This window comes from Anomaloglossus baeobatrachus, chromosome 1, assembly GCF_048569485.1.
Source record: "Anomaloglossus baeobatrachus isolate aAnoBae1 chromosome 1, aAnoBae1.hap1, whole genome shotgun sequence".
Taxonomy (NCBI): Eukaryota; Metazoa; Chordata; class Amphibia; order Anura; family Aromobatidae; genus Anomaloglossus; species Anomaloglossus baeobatrachus.
Window position 1 is genome coordinate 793,303,341 of NC_134353.1, and position 23,080 is coordinate 793,326,420.

At 41.1% G+C, this 23,080-nt stretch overlaps 1 protein-coding gene across 2 annotated transcripts in view; it reads right to left on the minus strand.

The window, feature by feature from the left end:
- ARL14EPL (ARF like GTPase 14 effector protein like) overlaps positions 1-21,448 on the minus strand; it is a 75,083-nt gene extending 53,635 nt beyond the window's left edge. Inside the window, exons 1-2 of one of the 2 annotated variants that reach the window (XM_075341887.1) lie at positions 21,195-21,448; positions 4,776-4,856 (exon numbers count right to left, since the gene is read on the minus strand). The gene's annotated coding sequence lies outside the window, so the exon portion shown is untranslated. The remainder of the gene's footprint in view (positions 1-4,775; positions 4,857-21,194) is intronic. The other variant, XM_075341888.1, reaches the window with a different exon arrangement.
- Positions 21,449-23,080: the final 1,632 nt, after the last annotated feature.

Here is a 23,080-nt window from a genome sequence, read left to right on the forward strand (position 1 = left end):
CTTGTCCCCAGTCATGTCTGTGCCACCACCAGGGCTGTCCATGCCCCCCTACTGATGTATATGCCCCAGCCCCTCCTGTAATGTATATGCCTCAGTCCCTCCTGTGATGTGTACTCCCAGTGTCTCCTGTGATTTATGCGCCCCAGCCCCTCCTGTGATGTATATGTCCCCAGCATCTCCAGACCGAGACAAACCTGGAAAAGCAGCTATGAGAAACAAGATGATCAATAGTCGCACCAAAGAGAAGCAGCTCCTGCCTCCACAGTAGGGGTGAGTTAATTAATCGTTTATTAATCGTTTGACCAAATATAGCAGGGTTATTTTTCAAGTTGATAATGTTGTGTGGCCCCCAAAGGTTAGTAGGAAATTCCAAATGGCCCCCGGCAGTAAAAAGGTTCCCCATCCCTGCTGTAAAACAAAACTATACCCTAAGAAGATGTTTATAACAATAAGAATGATAGGATCATGAAACTCTTTATGTACCAACACACACAAATAACCCATTGATCTCGGTGTGTTGTACGAAACTTTCTTCACATGCGGCAATATCTGCACAAATGGGTATTTTCTATGTAATACACTTTGCTCCAATATTAAATACCTCAATAAGCAAATCCCGAGACTAACTCTCCGCAGACATCCACTGGTCTAAGAATGTATATTTATTTAATTGAAGAGAAACATCTGGTACTTTTTATTCTGGTGACAACAAATTTGAGGGTTGTTATTCCCAGAGGATGATCGGTACCACAATAACTGTACTGAAATTAAAAAAGACCAACCTCCATGGTGTGAAATGATTCAGAGACTGTATCACATATACTGTGTATTTTTATGGCATTTACAGTCATATGAAAAAGTTTGGGCACCCTACTGTTAACCTTTTTTCTTTATAACAATTTGGGTTTTTGCAACAGTTATTTCAGCTTCATATATCTAATAACTGATGGACTGAGTAATATTTCTGGATTGAAATGAGGTTTATTGTACTAACAGAAAATGTGCAATCCGCATTTAAACAAAATTTGAACGGTGCAAAAGTATGGGCACCCTTATCAATTTCTAGATTTGAACCCTCCTAACTACTTTTTACTGACTTACTAAAGCACTAAATTGGTTTTGTAACCTCATTGAGCTTTGAACTTCATAGGCAGGTGTATCCAATCATGAGAAAAGGTATTTAAGGTGGCCACCTGCAAGTAGTTCTCCTATTTGAATCTCCTATGAAGAGTGGCATCATGGGCTCCTCAAAACAACTCTCAAATGATCTGAAAACAAAGATTATTCAACATAGTTGTTCAGGGGAAGGATACAAAAAGTTGTCTCTGAGATTTAAACTGTCAGTTTCCACTGTGAGGAACATAGTAAGGAAATGGAAGAACATAGCTCCAGTTCTTGTTACGCCCAGAAGTGGCAGGCCAAGAAAAATATCAGAAAGGCAGAGAAGAAGAATGGTGAGAATAGTCAAGGACAATCCACAGACCACCTCCTAAGACCTGCAGCATCATCTTGCTGCAGATGGTGTCAATGTGCATCGGTCAACAATACAGCGCACTTTGCACACAGTGGACAGAATGTTTGTACCCTGTGTATGACTCTTAACCCTATCTATTTTTCATTACTTTGTTGAGGGTCCATTGAGGGTAATTTCAGGGACAGCCACCGCTGAGTGGGGGCGCCATTTTTCGCAGGTATCAGGGTGCCGACCCCCGCGGTAGGTAGTGGACAGGAGGGAGGGCTATTGTAAAGGGTGAGCATCTTACCCTCCTCCCTTTATTTTTCCCTTTTGAAATATTTTGCACAAGGGTTGTGGATTTTAATGAATATTAATAAAGTAAGAAGGTCATGTGGACTGAAGAAACAAAGATTGAGTTGTTTGGTCATACATAAAGGCGTTATGCATGGAGGCAAAAAAACGGGGCATTACAAGAAAAGCACTTGCTATCCACAGTAAAATTTGGTGGAGGTTCCATCATGCTTTGGGGCTGTGTGGCCAATGCCGGCACCGGGAATTTTGTTAAAGTTGAGGGTCGATGGATTCAACTCAGTATCAGCAGATTCTTGACAATAATGTGCAAGAATCGGTGACAAAGTTGAAGTTACGCAGGGGATGGATATTTCAGCAAGACAATGATCCAAAACACCGCTCCAAATCTACTCAGGCATTCATGCAGAGGAACAATTACAATGTTCTGGAATGGCCATCCCAGTCCCCAGACCTGAATATCATTGAACATCTGTGAGATGATTTGAAGCGTGCTGTCCATGCTCGGCGACCATCAAACTTAACTGAACTGGAATTGTTTTGTAAACAGGAATGGTCAAATATACCTTCATCCAGGAACTCAGTAAAAGCTACAGGAAGCGACTAGAGGCTGTTATTTTTGCAAAAGGAGGATCTACAAATATTAGGTCACTTTTATGTTGAGGTGCCCATACTTTTGCACCGGTCAAATTTTGTTTAAATGCGGATTGCACATTTTCTGTTAGTATAATAAACCTCATTTCAATCCAGAAATATTACTCAGTCCATCAGTTATTAGATATATGAAACTGAAATAGCTGTTGCAAAAACCCAAATTGTTATAAAGAAAAAAGGTTAACATTAACAGGGGTGCCCAAACTTTTTCATGACTGTATTATTTAATTTAAACATTAAACACAATCTGTCTCATATTTATCTATCAACTGTTTATACAGCTACAGTATTGGTCTCTACTATATCTATTTGTCACTCTCACATATCTATTTATCTATCGTATCATCTATTTCTCATCTATTATCTATATCTATCTATTGTGTATATATTTGTCACTCTCACATATCTATCTATTCTATCATCTACTTATGTATCTATTATCTTACTATTTATGCCTCTATTCTATGTACCCTATCTATCTATAATCTATACATTCTATCTATCATCTGTTTCTTTATCCAGCTACAGTATTTATCTCTATCTATTGTATCTATTTGTCTAGCCACAGAAATTCTTTTCATCGATATGTTTTTGTATCTTTCTTAACTATTTCTCTGTTCAATTATCCTTTAATCTATTGCTCTCACATATCTATTGATATATCAATCTTTTTATCTACAGTATCTTTCTATTTCTGTAGTTCTTATCCAATTACAGTTTCTTTGCCTATCTATGTATCGCATTACTCTTAAATTACTAATTTGTATTCACTAATCTCTATCATCCCATTTTATGTATACTTTCTAGAAACACTTACAAGGTTTTATTTTATCATTTACAACAAAGATATATTTATTTATATACAATCAATTAAAAATCGATCTAGCCATTAAATATGGATCTATGTATCTATATCCATCTATCTTTACGTCTATCTTCTATCTATTCATCTAATGTCTATCTATCCATCCATCTTCATCTATCTATCCATCTAATGTCTATCTATCCATCTATCTTTATATCTAACTAGCTATCCATCTATCTTCAATCTATCCATCTAATGTCTATCTAATGTCTATCTATCTTCATCTATCTATCTATCTATCTATCTATCTATCTATCCATCTATCTTCTATCTATCCATCTAATGTTTATTCATCCATCTATCTTCAGCTGTCTATCCATACATCTATCTTCATAGATATCTATCTAGCTATCCATCTAATATCTATCTATCCATCCATCTATATTTATCTCTATCTATCTATCTATCTATCTATCTTCTATCTATCCATCTAATGTCTATCTATCTATCTATCTATCTATCTATCTTCTATCTATCCATCTAATATCTATCTATCCATCCATCTATCTTTATCTCTATCTATCTATCTATCTATCTATCTTCTATCTATCCATCTAATGTCTATCTATCTATCTATCTATCTATCTATCTTCTATCTATCCATCTAATATCTATCTATCCAGCCATCTATCTTTATCTCTATCTATCTATCTTCTATCTATCTATCTATCTATCTTCTATCTATCTATCTATCTTCTATCTATCTATCTATCTATCTATCTTTATAGCTATCTATCTGTATATCTTTCGCATCCTATTATAATTCTGCATCTTTTCTCTCCACACTGGAGATGCGGTGGATGGTGACATACCTGTGGATTCTGTTCACCTTTTCTCTCACATGTGAAGTAACAATAGATGTAGATCTTGTAGGGTGGAGACAGCCATGCCGTGTTTATTGAGGATGGCTCTCTTGAGAATACCTGCATTTATTGCCAGATGGCCCCAACAGTCATATTACCTAGCCCCTTTGAGCAACCAGATACATTTATATCACAGGTTTATACTGACAATATTTATATATTTTACTATTAGAGAATCAATATATTTTAAAGCTGCATAAATGTTGTCTATTATTGAGAGATACAGTGTCCTCCCAAGAAGCAATACAAATCAAATTAAAAAGAGGAAAACAAGTGCACATCAACAAACAATGGTACGTTAGATCAGGGATCCAGACCACAAGTCATTTTTTTTTTTTAGCAATTTTTCATTTTTTTCCAATTGATTACACAGATCTCGTGTGCCGAGGTTTTATTAATGCATTTTTTAGGGTGCTGAATTAAAAAATTCCATTAGTTTTGCCGAATTAGATCTAAGAAGTATAATAAGTGGATCTAATAAGTATATAAATACAAGTAAAAATGAAAATTATTACTGCATCAAGAAGAGCCAGCACCAACAATCCTGATGTATTCTGCTACATCTGTGGAGAGTGCATGGTTAAAAAAACAAAGAAGAAATATCACAGACTTTGCACATGGAGTATACCTGGCTTATATTGGAGTGCAGCCTGGAGACTAGGATATATCTTGGGCTCGGCCTATAGTTTCCAAACCAAGTGTGGAGAACCTACGATAGTGGACAAATGGTGACAGAAAAAGTTTACATGGTTTAGAGAGAAACGAAAAACCACCAAGACGATTGTTATTTTTGTGTTATAAAGATAAAAGGCTTTAAACATTACAAGAAAACTCGGTGGATTATCCTGATTTAGAATCCACAAGATGACCTATTCCACATGGCAATGATGGACCCATACCAAAGTTTACCTAATGACCAGACCATTCACTGTCAGACTATGAAGAGAGGCCGGGATTGGGGTGTATGGCAGGTAGTAGGAGAGGAAGGGAATTTGAGGGAAGCTCTTCCAGTACAAACCATTAGGCCCAAAAGAACCCAATGACCTGATTCAAGACTTAAATACGTCCAAGCATCACAAGTTTTAGCATTCAGACTTAATGAACAAAATCTTATCAAGGCAGAAGTTAAAATTACAGCCTATTGGACAAGAGAAGAAAGGCTTCTGCCATATTTCACCCAAGAGGAAGAATTTGTAAACTACAATGATATCCCAGGATTTGTAGTTCAAATGGGACCAATGGAATATTCACCAGAAGACTGGCGGCTTTTAATAGACAGCGCCACTAGAAGCTTGGAATGTGTTCTCTTGCACAATAGTAACAGTTATGCGTCTCTTCCCATTGCTCACTCAACAAAACGTATCCCCTTTACCCTTAAAGAGCATTACCATCTCCAAGATCCTCTCCTAATATGTAGTAGGTGTAATAATAATATTAGCAAATACCTCAAATTGGAAATGTAGTATGGTTCTCCTGATAAGCTGTGTCTCTTACCTCATGTGCAGGAATGGCAGTAGCTCGGGTATCCATGGTTACGACCACTAGCTACTAACTATCCCTATATGCATGGCTGTAACCTTGGATACCTAAGCTTCTGCACAGGAGGTGACAGCTTTTCAGAAGACCTACACTCTGTATTGTAGCTACCAGGGGGGAAGAGGGTTGGTCACCCCGGGCCTCTGACCTGGAGGGGTCCACCCGGAGCTACTGCTACTCAGGGCTGAAGTGAAGGAATTCGCTGCGTGAGCACTGCTGGGGCAGAGAGGACGAGGACTCATCAGCTCCTGCCAAGACAATATCTCGCTTGCTAGTGGTAAAGGATCTGCAATGATGTCATGAACATGTGACCGAAATGGGAGGAGCCACAGTTTTGCCGGTCAGTCAGTAAGCAGCAGGGCGTGAAGAAGAAGCTGGTGGAGATATGGGCAGGCGTGACAGGTAATTAGGGGACACGGAGCATACAGGGTGAGTGGCATATGAGGAGTGCAGACTGTGACAGAGGGGTATTTCAGAGAGGTGTAAAGGGGGTACAGGGGATGTGGTATATGGGGGCAGTGTGTGAAATGAGGGTGCAGGATGTGTGGGATATAGGAGGCATGATGTGTGAGATAGGGGGCAGAAGGTGTGGGGTATGGGGGTGCAGGCTGTGTAGGGCATATGGGAGTGTAAGGTGTGAGTAATATGGAGGTGCAGGATGTGTGAATGTTGGGGTGCAAGGTCTGTAAAGGATATTGGATTGCAAGTTTTGAAGGATTTTGGGGTGCAAGTGGTTCAGAATGTGTGAGATGGAGAATCACAAAGGAGGTGAAGATGAGGGATAAGGTAAATGCTCCACCGTGGAGCTGAAGAGCTCAAGATGTGAGGAACTTTTACAGATGAATGAAATGAAACAAACAAATTAAATAAACAGTAAAAATGCATAGGACCTCAATGTATTTGTGTCAAACAAAATAAATAAACAGTAAAAATGCATAGGACCTCAGTCAGTCGGAAAATTACCAGAAATTGCGATTATATCAGCAAAAATTGCACAGCTATTTCATCTACAATGGCATTGAATGGTACCTCATTGTGTATCTTTTTTCACCAATATTCAGCCAAGTGACCGGGCAATAAATTCGGCGATGTACCTTTCATTTTTCACAATATTTTGGTTTTAATATGACCCCAGTTGCACTCGATCCTTTGCATGTTTGCGCCCGTGATAGGGTCAATGAAATTTTGTTGATGATTCACCGTTTCGTGCATGTAATTGAAACGTTGCCATGTGGAAATGTTCCGATAAGCGGCCCATTCGTCTAATCAATGTGCCGGGTGCTATATGGCGTTGAATTATCGGTTGCAAAATTTGTTCATTCCGACAAAGCACATGTAACATGCGTCAGTCTTGTTTCCCATCCGTACTTTTCCACACTATTCCGAAAATCCACTGACCAACGACCTCGTTACCATAATTCTGTCGCGCTGGCGGCACGCGATTCCCTGCAGAAGACGTCCCCTGTTGTATTTTCTACAACCACGCATCAAACTTTCATTGATCTGAACGATTTCTCCCAGGCCTCCCATGACTGGAGCATCATTTAGGCAACGTTGGCATACTTCCCGGATATAATTTCGCCAATCAACGTATGTCTGATTTTGCATTATCGACTCTAGTAGCAAATGTTTCTTTTGTATCATGAACAGATCTTTCGCTCAAAAATATATTACGGCTAAAGCGGCCTTGACCGACACTTTTGTGTGAGATTTTCCGTCCACAGCTAACGTAGCAAAGAACGATTGCAACTCGTTCCTCTGTGCGGAGCCACGTATTTCTCCTTGAACTAACACATTTTTTGCACATCGGTATTTTATTCCATTTAGTGCAACGAAATCCTTCATAATGTTTTCCACGATCGGCTCATTTTTTTTTTTTTTTGGCAGCATGAACGTCGCCATTGCAACCAACAGTACCCAACAAGCACTATTGATGCTGCTCATAAGACTGAACCTGCTGTAATTCTCTTTCTGAAAGCAGCAAACCACGGTGATGAGCATATCCCGTTGCTTAAGCCTCAGTCGCAGTTAGGCTATGTGCGCACGTTGCGTCGGAGTACCTGCAGTTTATTCTGCACGTTTTCCTTCCCTTGGTTTTTGACCAAATGGCTTTTGACTATTATTTAGCGCTAAAAACGCATGCATATTTACTGCGTTTTTAGTGCGTTTTCAGCGCTTTTTACCTGCGTTTTCACCTGCGTTTCTGCAGATGCGTTTTGTAGATCAAGACACTGAGAAATAAAGTTGGAATAGTCAAAAAGAATGAAAAAAGAGAAAAAAAATGATTATATTCACTTTTAATATATATGTAAAATCAACAATTATAATGAAATAATAGCGGTTATGCACATTTTAAGCGAAAAATTGGTGATATTTATTATTTTATAACATTTAAATTTTCGGTTATTGTGTGTGTGTAAAGGAACATTAGAACCCTTTAATTTTGTGCCCCAAAAGCATGCGTTTTTGTAGCCAAAAACGCAGTGGAAAAGCAGGTGAAAATCATGAAAAACGCAGGAAAGTTGATTTTAGTTGCATTTTGCCATTTCTCATTGACTCGAATGTTAAGGAAACGCTGCAGAAATGGCAAAAACAACTGACATGCTGCTTCTTTGGACGCATGGTTTTTGACCCAAAATATACAAATTAAACGCTGCAGAAAAAAAAACAAAGTGCAGACAGATTTCATCTTTTCCCATAGACTTTTCTGGAAAACAAAAACGCATGCGTTTTAGCGCAAAAACGCTGCCGCTAAAAACGCTGCGGAAACGCGGGAAAAAGTGCAATGTGCTCACATAGCCTTAAACTGCAGAATTCATAGATGCCTGGATCTGCCATTTTTTGTAGAGGACCTCAGTCAGTCGGAAAACGACTCACAATGACAACAGGGGTATTAGTGTAGCATGTAATTTTCCAACTGACTGAGGTCCTATGCATTTTATATTTACTTTGTTTATTTGACAGAAATACATAGTCTGAGGTAATTTCTAGTAGTTTTTCAACTTACTGAGGTCCTATGCATTTTTACTGTTTATTTACTTTGTTTGACAGAAATACATCGACTGACTGAGGTAATTTTTGGTAATTTTCTGACTGTCTGAGGTCCTATGCATTTTTACTGTTTATTTACTTTGACAGATATACATCGACTGTCTGAGGTAATTTCTGGAACTTTGACAGAAATACATCGATTGACTGAGGTCCTATGCATTTTTACTGTTTATTTACTTTGTTTGTTTCATTTTATAGAAGTGGTCACATTTTGTTTGTAGAGGTGGACATCATTTTGTAGAGGGTGACATCATTTTGTAGAGGGTGACATCATTTTGTAGAGGTGGACATCATTTTGTAGAGGGGGACATCATTTTGCAGAGGTGGACACATGCTACACTAATACCATCACCGTGTGCTCTGTCAGATACTATTTTCGTCCTTAAGACGATCAAGGAGGAGTCTTATTGGCTCCAAATTTATTTTGCAGCAGGACAACGAGACCAAACATACCGCTAATGTCCTTGAAGGGGTTGTCCAGACTTGGAACAAGAGTCTGCATTCGCTTTATGTGACTGCCAAAACGTGACAGCTTGTGGTGCGCACGCTACTATGATTTTCTGATGCAGGAAAGCGGTGACCTCGTGCGTGCAATTTTCATACTTGTGATCACCTACCAACTAAATGTGTTCAACTTCTCTCAATAAACAAGAATTGAGAGAAGCCAGCTGAATCTAGTAAGGCACGTGACCATAAGTATGCAAATCACATGTATAAGGTCATGTGACCGTCAGCTCGCACAGGGAATCTTGATAGTGTGCACACCACACGCTGTACAATTCGTCAGACTGCAGTCACATGAAGTCTGTGTCCTGCTGCCCGCCTCAGCAACGGTTATATGGCTGAAAATGATATCTGACATCCCACTGTGACTCTGTCTGCACCATTACTGCGAATGAGCCCGTCAGTACATTCTCCCCAATCCAGTTTTGCTTTGGACACAGGACCCAACAGAGCCACTAAGCGTAGGCTCAAACACTATTTGAAAATAGACTTAGTAAATTTTTGGCAGATTTTTTTATTTGTTTTAGGCCTTTTCATTCTGAGAGGGTCAGTGGAGATCCGAATCCTGAAACACCAACAAATCTGCTCAGAATAACAGATCCTAAAATATATTTAAAAAAAAATCTACCAAAATGTAATTTACATGTGCTCTTTAAATGTTTAACATCTCCATCTTTCTTTACGATTTACAGTGGAACCTCGGTTTACGAGTAACTTGGTGTGCGAGTATTTCACTATACGAGCAAAGCTTGCTGTTAATTTGTAACTCAGTTTACGAGCCAGCTTTGCTGTACGAGCAAATACTCACCGCACACACTTTCGGTTCCGTACTTTCACCGCGCTCTAAACCGCTCTTGAAGTCCGCACAAACATGCACAAACACACACAAACACGCACAAACACACATAAATACACACAAACACACGCGCGCACACACACACATATTATGCTCACCTTACCTTCCGTTCCCTCGCTGGCCTCCTGGTTCTTGTAGTTCGCTGGTACAGGATGTGTATCGGGTAACCATCGTGACAATGGAGGAACTTCTGCTGTCAGCCGCTTCTCAAAGGCATCGCGCTTTCCAATCAGAGGCAAGCAGCTCCTGCCTTTGATGTCAGTGCTCTGGCAGAGTAAGCTCCGGCATCGGTCGCGATGGTTACCCGATACACATCCTGTACCGGCAAACTACAAGAATCAGGAGGCTGGCGAGGGAACGGAAGGTAAGGGGAGCATAATGTGTTTGTGTGTGTTTGTGCATGTTTGTGCATGTGTGGAATGGCATAATAGGGAACCAGGATGGGACATTGAACAAGTTGTGGAACGAATTGTCTGAGCTTGCATTATTTCCTATGGGAAATTTTGTTTTGCTAGAAGAGTAACTTGGTTTACAAGCACAGTCCCAGAACGGATTGTTCTCGTAAACCAAGGTTCCACTGTACAAGGTGATACTGGGGGTTGGAGGTTCATGCAAAACAAGTGTATGTCGGGGTAGAAGTGGCTGGCCTCTGCAATTCATCACTGTGCTAAATGTGAAAATAATTTTTTGGGGTCAGTATGCTGTCCATTATTCATGTACATGGACAACACAAGGACTAAAAATAAAGCCATACAGTAAAAAACGGACATGTCTCTGAGAATTTTGCATATCCATACAGTCCATGAAAAAACATGACCTGCCCCATAGACTATAGTGGGTACATGTTGTATCTGTGAAAAACGGATAGAACACGTATGTGAAACGCAGACATCTCCATGAGGCTTTAGTCTGACTTGGGGGTGTGATCAATTTAAATGGTTAAGGCAGCATGAACGCCAACTGCCTCTACCTTCGACTGTATTACTGTGAGCATTCATGCTGACTTTTTTCTTGGTCCAAGCACAAAATCGAACATGTATACTGCATCACTGGATAACATTGGTCCGAGTACGATCCAATGTTTTGTCAGATCGCACTCAGAACAAAAATACGGTCATCTGCACAAGCTCTTAGGGTGCAACGCCATACTTGAAAATATGGTTACCTGGTTAGGGGCCCTTTCAGAAGTTTTGCATCCCCTGAGCCGAACCCCTAGCTACGCCTCTGCCTACAATGAATTTCTAATTGGAGGAATTTGCTAATATTATTATTATTGGGATAGGATCTTGGAGATGGGAAGAACCATTTAAGCCTGGTTTTCATTTTCCTGACCATCCCATTTTTCTCAATTCTGACCAATGTCACTTTGACAGGTTATAACTCTGCAAAGCTTCAACAGATCCCAGTGATTCTGAGAGAGTTCTTTTTTTTTTCATGACATATTGTACTTCATGATAGTGGTAAATTTAGGCCAATATTTTTTTGCATTCATTTGCCAAAATATCAGAAATTTGGCAAAAATTTTGCAACTTTCAAACTTTGAATTTTTAAACCTGAGAGTTATGTCACACAAAATAGTTAATAAATAACAAACATTTCCCACATGTCTACTTTACATCAGCACAATTTTTGAAACATCTTTTTTTTTGTTAGAAAGATTCAAAATTTATCAGCAATTTCTCATTTTTCCCCAAAAAAATTCCAAAATAATTTTTTAGGAACCAAATCTCATTTGAAGTGACTTTCAGAGGCCTAGATAACAGAAGATACCCAAAATTAACACCATTCTAAAACCTGTACCTGTAAGTTGTGGTGCGGTTTCCTGGGAGCTCCTGCGGAATGTCCTGCGGATATATCCACAGGACACTGTCCCCGTGGGCACATAGCCTTACTCAGCACTCTGTTTGGCCTCTGTTCAGCGGTGTCCGTCTTTTCAAAGGTGAACAAACTGTTGATGACCGCACTTTTGTGCACGTTAAAAAAGATGAGTAAAAAGATGGACACCGCTGGACCACAGGCCAGAAGGGAGTTCAAAGTGACTTCTTCAGCCTCATTACTGTGAATTTTCCATTGGGAAGTTTGTATGAATCATATTTTTGAGAGATTTACAAGTAATCCCCGCTGTAAGCGGTCAGCATAGAACGCAAGATAAATATGAGCTGTGCCGTACTGCGATCTTTGGATCTTTAGCAGAATTAACTAATCAACAGAAGTTGAAGAATTGGTGTTAATAGTTTTTTAGGTTTGGCCACTACTTTGTTTTTCCAAAAATATGCCCTCCCCAAATAGTGGCCCTAGCAGGGATTTTCAGCATTTTCAGAGCAAGACTTAAATATAAGCCCTCCTCCGAAAATAAGCCCTAGTTGCTAAAAGAGTTAAAGATACTGCAGGACAATTCATTATAGACAATCATTCTTACCAGACTCCCATCGGGAGGACCTGCAGTGGATTGCACACCCGCACACATCAGATTTCAGACCGCACACATCAGATCACACACACAATCATCCATCAGATCACAAACACACTCACCACATCCAGCCATACCGATCCTGGGACGCAGTGCAGTGGAGCGCAAGGACCTGCGGATGTAATGCTAGCTTACAGGACCTGCGACATGTGCCTTCCTACTATTTTTTTTTTTTGCGGCCGGAGGCATTCTAGCACCCGCTGAAGATCGCAGGAGGACATAGGAGCCACGCAGATGTCTGGGGTCTTGTAAGTATGAGTCTCCTGGGAAGGTGGGGTCTGTTTTTTTGGGGGGGTAAATTTACCCCCAACCATGTTTCTCCAAGAATAAGACCTTCCCCAAAAATAAGCTCTAGTGCTTTTTTGGGGGCAAAAAAAGTATAAGACGGTGTCTTATTTTTGGAAAAACACAGTAAGACCCTGTGCGCACACTGTGTTTTTACCCGCGTTATTTGTGCATTTTTGCTGCAGAAATTTGAGAAAATGGTTGTAACCTTTCTGCAGACATTCCCCAGAAAAACCTATGGGAAAAATAAAATAGCCGTGCGCACACTTCATTTTTTCCTCAAGAACATTATTTCTGCAGAATTTCTTGAGAAAAAGAAATGTGCATGTCTTTTCTGTAGGTACCTACGTTTTTTTGCCATAGATAATGGTAAAAAAAACCCGCAGGGACCAACCTGTGGAAACACTGAATTTTTGAAGTCTATAATCTTTTTTACTTTTCTGCCGACAGTCTTGTGAGGGCTTGTTTTTTGAGAGAGGAGTTGTAGTTTTCATTGGTACCATTTTGGGCTCCATAATAATTTTTATTGCTTTTCATTCTGCTTTTTGTGAGGCCGAATCATAAAGAAACAGCAATTCAGGTTTTGTTGTTATAAAAGTGACCAGACCGCTTTATTCTTCGGGTCAGTACGATTATAGCGATATCACATTTCTATAGTTTTTCTTTTAGTTTTGCCACTGTTATACCATAAAAACAATTTTATAGAAAAAAAAACAAACAGTTTTTGCATGGCTCTATTCTGAGAGCGATAACTTTTTTTATGTTTTCGCTCATGGAGCTTTATGGCTTTTTTTGGCGAAACAAGATGACAATTTGAGCGATACCATTTTTATTTATGACTTTTTGATCGCGTTTTATTCCCCTTTTTTGTCAGTTGATGAAAAGACACAGTTTTTGATACATTTTTAATTTTTCTACCATATTCACTGAAGGGATTAATTAGTGTGACAGTTTAATAGCGGGTTGTTATGGACGCGGCGATACTATTTTTTTTTTTTACCATATATTTACATATTTACTGGAATTTATTATAATGTTCTTTATTTTCAGTTTGTTTTTTACATTTTTAGTAGTTATTTTTTAACTTTTTGTACTTAGTCCCTTTATGGGACATATCTTTTTCTCCTTCTGGTCTTTCATATAATCCACTGCAAAGCTCAATCACTGCAGTGTATTACCATATTTTTTGTTTTATAAGAAGCACCGGATTATAAGACGCACCCCAAATTTAGAGATAAAAAAAGGAAAAAAAAAAAAAAAAAATGGGGTCCGTCCTATTATCCAGTGTTGTCTTACCGGAGGGGGGCAGCAGTGGTGGTGAAGCGGGGTCATAGGAGGCAGAGGTAGTGCTGGCAGCCGCGGCGGGTCCGTGGTGGCAGCGGCGGGTCAGTGGTGGTAGCATCCGTGGCGGCAGCGTATGTGGCGGCAGCGGCGGCGGGTGACTGGTGGAGCAGGCCAGTGCTGTGAGTGTCCCAGTCTGTTCGCGGTCCCAGTTCAAATAATGGCGCCTGGAGCGGCACATGCGCAGATGGAGCTCTCATCCAAGGGCTCCATCTGCGCATGCACTGACTCCCGGCGCCATCATTTGAAACTGGGACCGCGGACACACTGGGACACCTGTCGCACAGCCACCCGCCCGCTCGCACAGAGTGGCAGCCAGCAGGCCGCCTGCATGCACGCACAGAGAGGCAGCCGGACTCCAGGACAGAGAGGCAGCCGGCACGCAGCTACAGGCACCCGGCTGCCCACACGCAGCCTCAGGCACCCGGCTGCCCGCACGCAGCTACAGCCACCCGGCCGCACAGACAGCCCCACGGTAAGCTATATTCGGATTTTGTCACAACCTGGTGACAGATGGCATATAATGAAGTAATTTGTTAGGGTTTTGTGAAATCAGGTAATTGCTTTAAGTACATTTGTAGATCATTTCCTGGACTGAGAATGGAAAAACTAAAAGCTGGAATATTTGATGGTCCTCATATTTGTAACCTCATGAATAATTCCAATTTTACCACATGCTTGAATGACACTGAAAATTTTGTCTCTGTTGTGGAGAACTACTTGGGTAATCACAGAGCAGATAATTATGAAGAATTGGTGCAAAACATGCTCGCTAATATTAGAAATTTAGGACTTAATATGAGCATAAAGATACACTCCCTCCATAGCCATTTAAACAGATTTCCAGATAACTTTGCAGACTAAAGGGGGCTTTACAAGCAACAACATCGCTAACAAGATGTCGTTTGGGTCACGGAATTCGTGACGCACATCCAGCCTCGTTAGCGACGTCGTTGCGTGTGAAACGTACGAACGACAGCTAACGATCAAAATTACTCACCTAATCGTTGACATATCGTTCTAATCACAAATATCGTTGCTGTTGCAGGACGCAGGTTGTTCGTCGTTCCTGAGGCAGCACACATCGCTACGTGTGACACCCCAGGAACGAGGAACAACACCTTACCTGCGTCCTCCGGCAACAAGGTGGGCATCACTTTCTTTCGGCTGCTCTCCGCCCCTCCGGTTTTATTGGACGGCTGCCGTGTGACGCCGCATGACCCGCCCCCTTAGAAAGGAGGCGGTTCGCCGTCGCTAGGCAGATAAGGCCATGTGACGGGTCCTAGCAATGTTGTGCGCCACGGGCAGCGATTTGCCCAAGACGCACAACTGACGGGGCGGGTGCTTTCACCAGCGACATCGCTAGCGATGTCGCTGTGTGTAAAGCCCCCTTTAGGCTATATTCACACACTGCATTTTTTTTCTGCGTTTTTGGTGCATTTTTGCCATGGGTGCGTTTTTGTGGGGGCCAAAAAACGGTACATCTTTGTGATTAAGAAAAGATGCAGTGTGTGAATATAGCATTTAGCGAAGAACAAGGCATTCCCCCAAGATATGAAGGTGATGGAGAGATCTCAAGGCAGATGGGACATACCATATTTTTTGGATTATAAGACGCACTTTTCCTCCCAAAAATGTGGGAGGAAAATGAGGGGGTCGTCTTAAAATCCGAATGTAGCTTGCCAGGTGGCGATTGAGAGGGGTCACAGGAGGCAGGGGCTCTGTGCGGTGGCCGGCGCAGCTGCTGTGGTTGGCGGTGGCCGGTGCATCTGCTGTGGTCGGGGGCAGCCGATGCAGCTATTGCGGTCGGAGGCGGCCAGTACTTCTGCTGTGGTCGGCGGCGGCCGGCGCAGTTACTGTGGTCAGCAGCGGCGGCGGCCGGCAAGGTACAAGCCATTCTGACAATGTCAGTGGTAAGGACTTCAAATAATGGCTCAAGAGCTCCATCTGCAAGCACACTGCCTCCGGTCGCCATTTGTTTGAAGCACATCTTCAGAATAACCCGTGCCTCGCCGCCCCCCTCACAGAACAGAGCCAGCATGGGGCAGAGCCAGCATGGAGCACAGCAGAGCCAGGACAGAACAGAGCAGAGCCAGTGCGGAGCAGAGCCTGCAGCCCCAGCACAGCGGTAAGACTCCACCGGATTATAAAACAGACCTCATATATTTATTTTTTTTTTTACCTTTTTTTTCCTCTGAATTTGGGGTGCGTCTTATAATCCATTGTTAGATAAAAGTCACATCTAAAGCTTAACTAAACTCCAAGCTCATCAAATATATTAGAACTAGAAGAAAATGAGGAGATATTGTATTCAATTGTAGAGGCACAATAATGGGTGCCTCTACTATCAATCCAATATGTTCCTGAGAGTTCTCTCAACAGAAATATCAACCTGCTAACCTGAATCAGACAGGTTTAATCCACATCAATTCAATCCATAAAGTCTATGCAGATAACTCCCCACTTTAATTAATAATCACATCAATACCAAAACCATTACTAAACAGCATATCAGGGCTCTCTGAAACATATACACATGTCACCCAGTTTTTATGAGCGACTACCAGTTGTTGAAAATTCTGAATGTATATGACAAACAATCTGCTTATTCAATTAATGCTATTAATATCAATAAAACCAGAATATATTCATAAAGATAATTTATTGAATTCATATTGTGTTCACAGAACCCTGTTTATGCTGTGTACAATTCAAAGTGGTGTCATGGAGAAAAATATCACAACCAAATATTCATCAGATTATGAAAACCATAAAAAAAACCTGACGCATTTCCCCCCCCTAAAGAGGTGAGGTTCATCAGGGGTTAAATAAAGTAGATCAATACTTGTGTTGTACAAACAAGAAGAGTCCAGAGATGTACAGTCCCTGACAGAAGTTCTGTCGCTTATCTATGTTGTGTAAATAAAAGATTATAACCTGACTTTAAATTCATCCATTGGTTTTATAAATTACTCTTTTGAAAGCTGAAACCCTCCCAAATTTGGTTTAGGTTATGAAAATAAAGTTGCTGCAAAGCTGAAATATTAATCATTTAATGAACACAGAAAGGTCAGATTTTGGCAAGGCAAATATTTTGTCGCCCACAAAAAGTAGTGTGAAATTCAAAACAAATAATTAACTTCTACTACAAAGACATGTTGCATAACATTGGTGAATGAAGTTTCGGTGCTATTAGAGCCATATTTAATATTTTGTATGACTTCCATGAGCTTGAAGGACTGCATCCATTGAACAATGATGCATACACTTTATTGATGAAGTCATCAGGAATAGCAAATAATGCAGTCTTACATGCCTCCCAGAGTTCATCTAGATTCTTTGTTTTTGTCTTCCAAGCTTCCTCTTTCATCCTACCCCAAACATGCTCAATGATGTTCATGGCTGGTGACTGGGCTGGCCAGTCCTTGAGCACCTTGATCTTCTTTGACAGGAGGAACTTTGTTGTAAAGATGGATGTATGAGATGGAACACCATTGTGCTGCATAATTTGACCCTTTTTACGATTGGGAATGTAAGAGGTAGCTAATACTTCTTGATATTTTAGGCTATTGATATTGCCTTCCACCTTGCAAATGTTTCACACACCCCCATACTGAATGTAACCCCAGACCATGATCTTTCAACCACCAAACTTAACTGTTTTCTGGATCCATATGGGCTCCAGTAGGCCTCCTGCAGTATTTGTGGTGGGTGGCTGTGGTGTAATTCAACTGAAGATTCATCAGAGAAATCCACCTTTTGCCACTTTTCCAGTGTCCATCTATTTAGCAGGCTGTGGGACTTGGCAAATGCCACACGGTTTTTTAATTGCCTTTTGTTTAGTGCTGGATTCTGGGCACTGATTCGACCATGGAGGCCATTTCGAGACAGAATCCTACAAACTGTTCTAGTTGACACAGGGACTTGAGGTAACCAGGCCTTTTGGAGCTCTGCTGCAGTGGAAGAGGGGCTGGCTTTGGATTTTCTAACCTACAAATGTTGCTCCTGAGCAGTTGTCTTGCGGGGTCTGCCGGACCTGGGCTTGTCAAAAACATCTCCAGTCTCTTCAAATCTTTTTTTAATTCTTTGTACTGAGACAAATTAAAGGTGCCAGCCACCTCTGCAGTGGATCTGGTCTTCAGCCTCTTGATAATCAAGGCTTTGGTGACAGGGGTGATTTTTGGCATGTTGTCATAGGTCAAGTTGCGGTTCAAGTGAAAGTCTAGGGTGCTGGGTTTCTTTTTATACACACCCACTAATTAACTGATCATTTAGTGAGCACAGGTGAGGATGTAAACTAGGATTGGGTGCATTATATGACAAGGCGACAAAACTTATGTCTTGCCAAAATCTGACCTTTCTGTTTTCATTAAATGATCAATATTTCAGCTCTGCAGCAACTTTATTTTCATAACCTAAACCAAATTTGTGAGGGTTTCAGCTTTCAAAAGAGTAATTTATTAAAGCAATGGATGAATTTAAATTCAGGTTATAAGTTTTTATTTACATAACATGGATAAGTGACAGAACTTCTGTCAGGGACTGTACAATTCCAATAAATTCATACATGAGTCAAGATGAAAAATATATATGACATAATCATAGATAGATATCAGTCTATTAGATTTTTATATTCAAGAAGGCAAGTAGATGGCATCTTTATTCCCAGGCTGTTGAGATCAGGTTCATTTATCCGCATAGAAACAAGGTCATCATTGGCATCGTCTAAGAAGTTATAATGTAGACCCACTTTTTTGGCAGCCAGAGACAGATCACTCAAAGCCAACAAAGTTGAAGCTCCTGAGTTTCATTCACAAAACTACACTGAGCTACTAGATAGGAACTCAGTTTCTAAAGTATGGTGGGTGATGATAAGCTTGACAATAAGTTCCAGTTAAATCACTGGCAATTGTTCCATATACATCCAGGACAAGGGTGATTAGGTATACAGTTCCGATGGACTGATAGCTCCCTGTTTTAAAGCTTTTACATAAAAGAAAATAAGCGTTTTTTGAAGCATTGACATTTATAGCAATTAATAAGTAATTAATATTGTATTAATCAATCATACATAACTTTTTCCTGTCATTGTTAGGCTTTTTTTTTATGATTTTAGACTGGTAACATGTAGTAACAAAAATAATATTCTTGCAATTCTGAATGCTTTTCAATAGCGTTGCGTAATTAACTATAAAATATGTCAGAAACTGGAGCCAATCTGGCTTTCTTCAAAAGGAACATAACATTTTCTCTAGTGTGCCTTAGGCTAAGTTCACACATCCTGTGTTTTGCATCAGTCACAATCCGTCGCCTTGGGGAATTACGGTAACCTGCAAAATATTTTGCAGGAATCCTGTATTTCCCCATAGACTTCTATTAGCGACGGATTGCAACTGATGACCCTGCGTTGCATCCGCTGCGTCGCGGTCCGTCGTTTTTGACTGACCGCCGAGCGGGGAGCAACGCAGAATGTAACGTTTTTCGGGCCGTCAAAATTAACGCGCCGCGCAGGAATCCGTCGCCATCCGTCAAGCTTGTAATGCATGTCTATGGTGCTGGATTCCGTCGTAATCCGTCTTACAACGGAATCCAGCGCAGGATTCCGTCATGCTCTACTGAGCATGCCCAGCATGCTTGGCACGCCCACTGGGCTGTCTCAAACACAGACGGATCATGACTGATCCGTCAAAAAACGGACGCACAGCGGATGTAACGGACGCAACTGATCCGTTTTTTCACAGGATTCCTGTGAAAGGAATCCTGTGAAAAACACATCAGTTGCATCAGTTGACATCTTGAAAATGACTGATCCGTTGCTGACGGACCTGACGGATTGAAAACACAGGATGTGTGAACTTAGCCTTATAGGTAGCTACCTTATAAGCATACCATCAATGGCAGCAGGCCAGGCAAATGTTATGGGCCCATGAGTTGGGGGTCTGGTGCCAAATTGCCCCACACACTACCTGGTACCAACCCACTTCTCCTGACATTCTGCCTTATATGTAGCAGAAGTCAGAGTGATTTGCATGGAGTGGACCTATGCAATGAGCCCACTCCATACTCGGCAGTTACTGGCTGTTTTACACAACATGCACCTATATGGCTATGTGCGCACATAGCCTAACAGCTGTAATTGCAGCTACATCTGATCACAGCAGTTTAACCCCTGTAGATGCCATGGTGAACAGTGACCGTGGCTTATTAAAGGGAACCTGTCACCACATTTTCGGCCTATAAGCTACGGCAACTATCACTGGCCTCTTATATACAGCATTCTAACATGCTGTATATAAGAGCCCAGGCCACTGGGTATAACATAAAAAAACACTTTATAATATGCACCTGGAAGGACCCTCTGGTGCACAGCAGTCAAATGGGTGCACCGTTCTCCGGGACTGGCGCCTCCCCTTTCGGCCATCTTGGTCTTCCTTATTCTGAAACCACGGTGCATGACGCGTCTACGTCATACACACGCGCCGGCATTGAGGTCCTGCACAGGCACACTTTGATCTGCCCTGACGTGTCTACGTCATACACACGTGCCGGCATTGAGGTCCTGCACAGGTGCACTTTGATCTGCCCTGAGCAGGGCAGATCAAAGTGTGCCTTCGCAGGACCTCAATGCCAGCGCGTGTGTATGACGTAGACGCGTCCTGCACCGCAGCTTCAGAATAAGTGGCTGCAGCTTATAGGTCGAAAATGTGGTGATAGCCCTCTGTGACCCCCTATGGGCCTCTGCAGCACAATCACAGGATCTTGATGTGTTGTTTAATGGCAATTGGGGGCCCAATTTGAATCTTTGCCATGGAACCCCAATTTCTATGTACACCCCTGCCTGTAAGTTAATGTTCAAACAGAAAATGGAAGCTTTCTTAAGTATATTAGCTAAGGAGATACAGAGAAACTCAAACTGGAGCTCATTAAAAAAAATCTCCTTGTTTTTTCGTAATATAAACTCATTTTCATCTGGGTGTGGGGGGTTTTTGTAATTTTTTTAGTACCTGTTGCTTTGGTTACTGTCTCCTCAGTGTTTGCTGCTAACAAGGTTGTCCATGCCAGTAACAGGTTGTCTGCAGAAGTCCTCTTCAGTAATGAGTGTGGCAGCCTCTGCTCATGGCCACCGCTCCTTGGCTCATGGCACTGATCTTCTGCCCATGGCCACTGATTCTCTGCTCATGGCCACTGATCTTCTGCTTATGGCCACTGATCCTCTGCTCTGAACGCTCTTTATGGGTGCAGAGGATCCGCACTGCTCTGCACTGTCCGGTTACTGTGAGGCAGCAGCACTGCACAAGGTTTATGTAGTTGACTTGAGCTGCTCTTATCTATCTTCTCTTTTTGCTTTTGCCCAAGAGAGATAAGACGCTTGAAATGACTTTTTGCCTTACATTAGGAATTATCTGGCTTCCCAGAGTTTGCAGTGTAGACTTTCTGTTTTAATTCAATAGTTTTAAAAATATATTGCATTAACTGTTTACAATTTTTTTTACACAGTCCATCCATTTCACAGGTTCAAGTCAGTAATGCATGAACATCATACTAAGTTTTCCAGGTATTACTGCTGCCATCTTCAGCTGCCACCTTTAGTTTTATCCTCAGTAAGTAAAACAGATGCACTATCAGTATGAGAGATGACTGACTTTTCCATTGAAGAATATTCCATTACTTTACAGTAAGAAGTTATCGAGTTGCTTTTATGGTATGTTGTGGTCATTGACAGTCTGCTCTGTACAGTATTATGAGTTTTGCACCATTTGACCGAATCTAAGAAGATTCTACACTGTAGCCGTGTATTCCAGGAGCTTTTTTGGTCCAAGGGTCAGATTGCCAGATTGAAGAAACTCCATGGGCCAAAATAAAATATCATAAACATCACAACATAAATATCTAATCAGTTTTCATTCCATTTTTAGGACTCCCATCTATCAGGAGATCAACATCGGTCTTGTTTACAATCCACTATCGTTCAAGAAGTCTGATATCAGTTATAGATAAATTAGTGCCAAAAATTTATAATTGATGGAGGAAGGTTGAACTTGATGCATCTAAATCTTTTTTTAAACCTATGTATCTAAGGGCCTCATGTAGTCCGCAGGTTGTGACCCCCCCCCCACAAACCCACCACCCTATACACTTCATTATAATTCATCCTGCAACATGTCAGTCATTTAACTCTAGTAACGTAGTTCCATTGGCAGGCATAGATGCCCATGCCATAACACTGCTTTCACCATGCATAACAGATGATGTGGCATACTTCTAATCCTGAGACGTTCCTTTAAATACAATTCTCTTCTCACAATTTTGGTACAAGTTATTTTTTATTTCACCTCTCCATAGAATCTTGTTCCAGAACTGGGTGGGTTGTGAGTATTATCAATGGATTGTATTTTGAGCTAAACCCCCCCTGGATATACATTCCTGAAGACATCTCGTTAGTCTAGACATTGACAATAATATGTCCACCCTCATGAGAATGTTCTTGGCTTGGCTAGATATTGTGAAGGGATCATCAGGTGATCCTGTTTGGTCACCCATTCATGTTTAGTTGGACTTGTTCTTGCTTTCCGATTGCAGGGGATTACTGTTCGAGCAGCTGTCAGCATGTGCTTAATGATGCTTTTTTTATGTCCTTTCAAATGGTATTAATAGTGGGGTATTCCCACCATATGTGAAGTATGTATCAGAGATGGAAGGATGATGACATGAAAAATGTCTGACCATCTATACCAATGAGATAAAATCTTGACGTTTTTCTCCTAAGCCTGACATACAATAGGCATGCGATGTGTCAGAAGAAATATCTTCTGCCATTCCTCCTCTGGGAGGGGAAAAAACTCCATAACACTGAAATATATAAGGGGAGAGTCTTGGATACATATAAGAA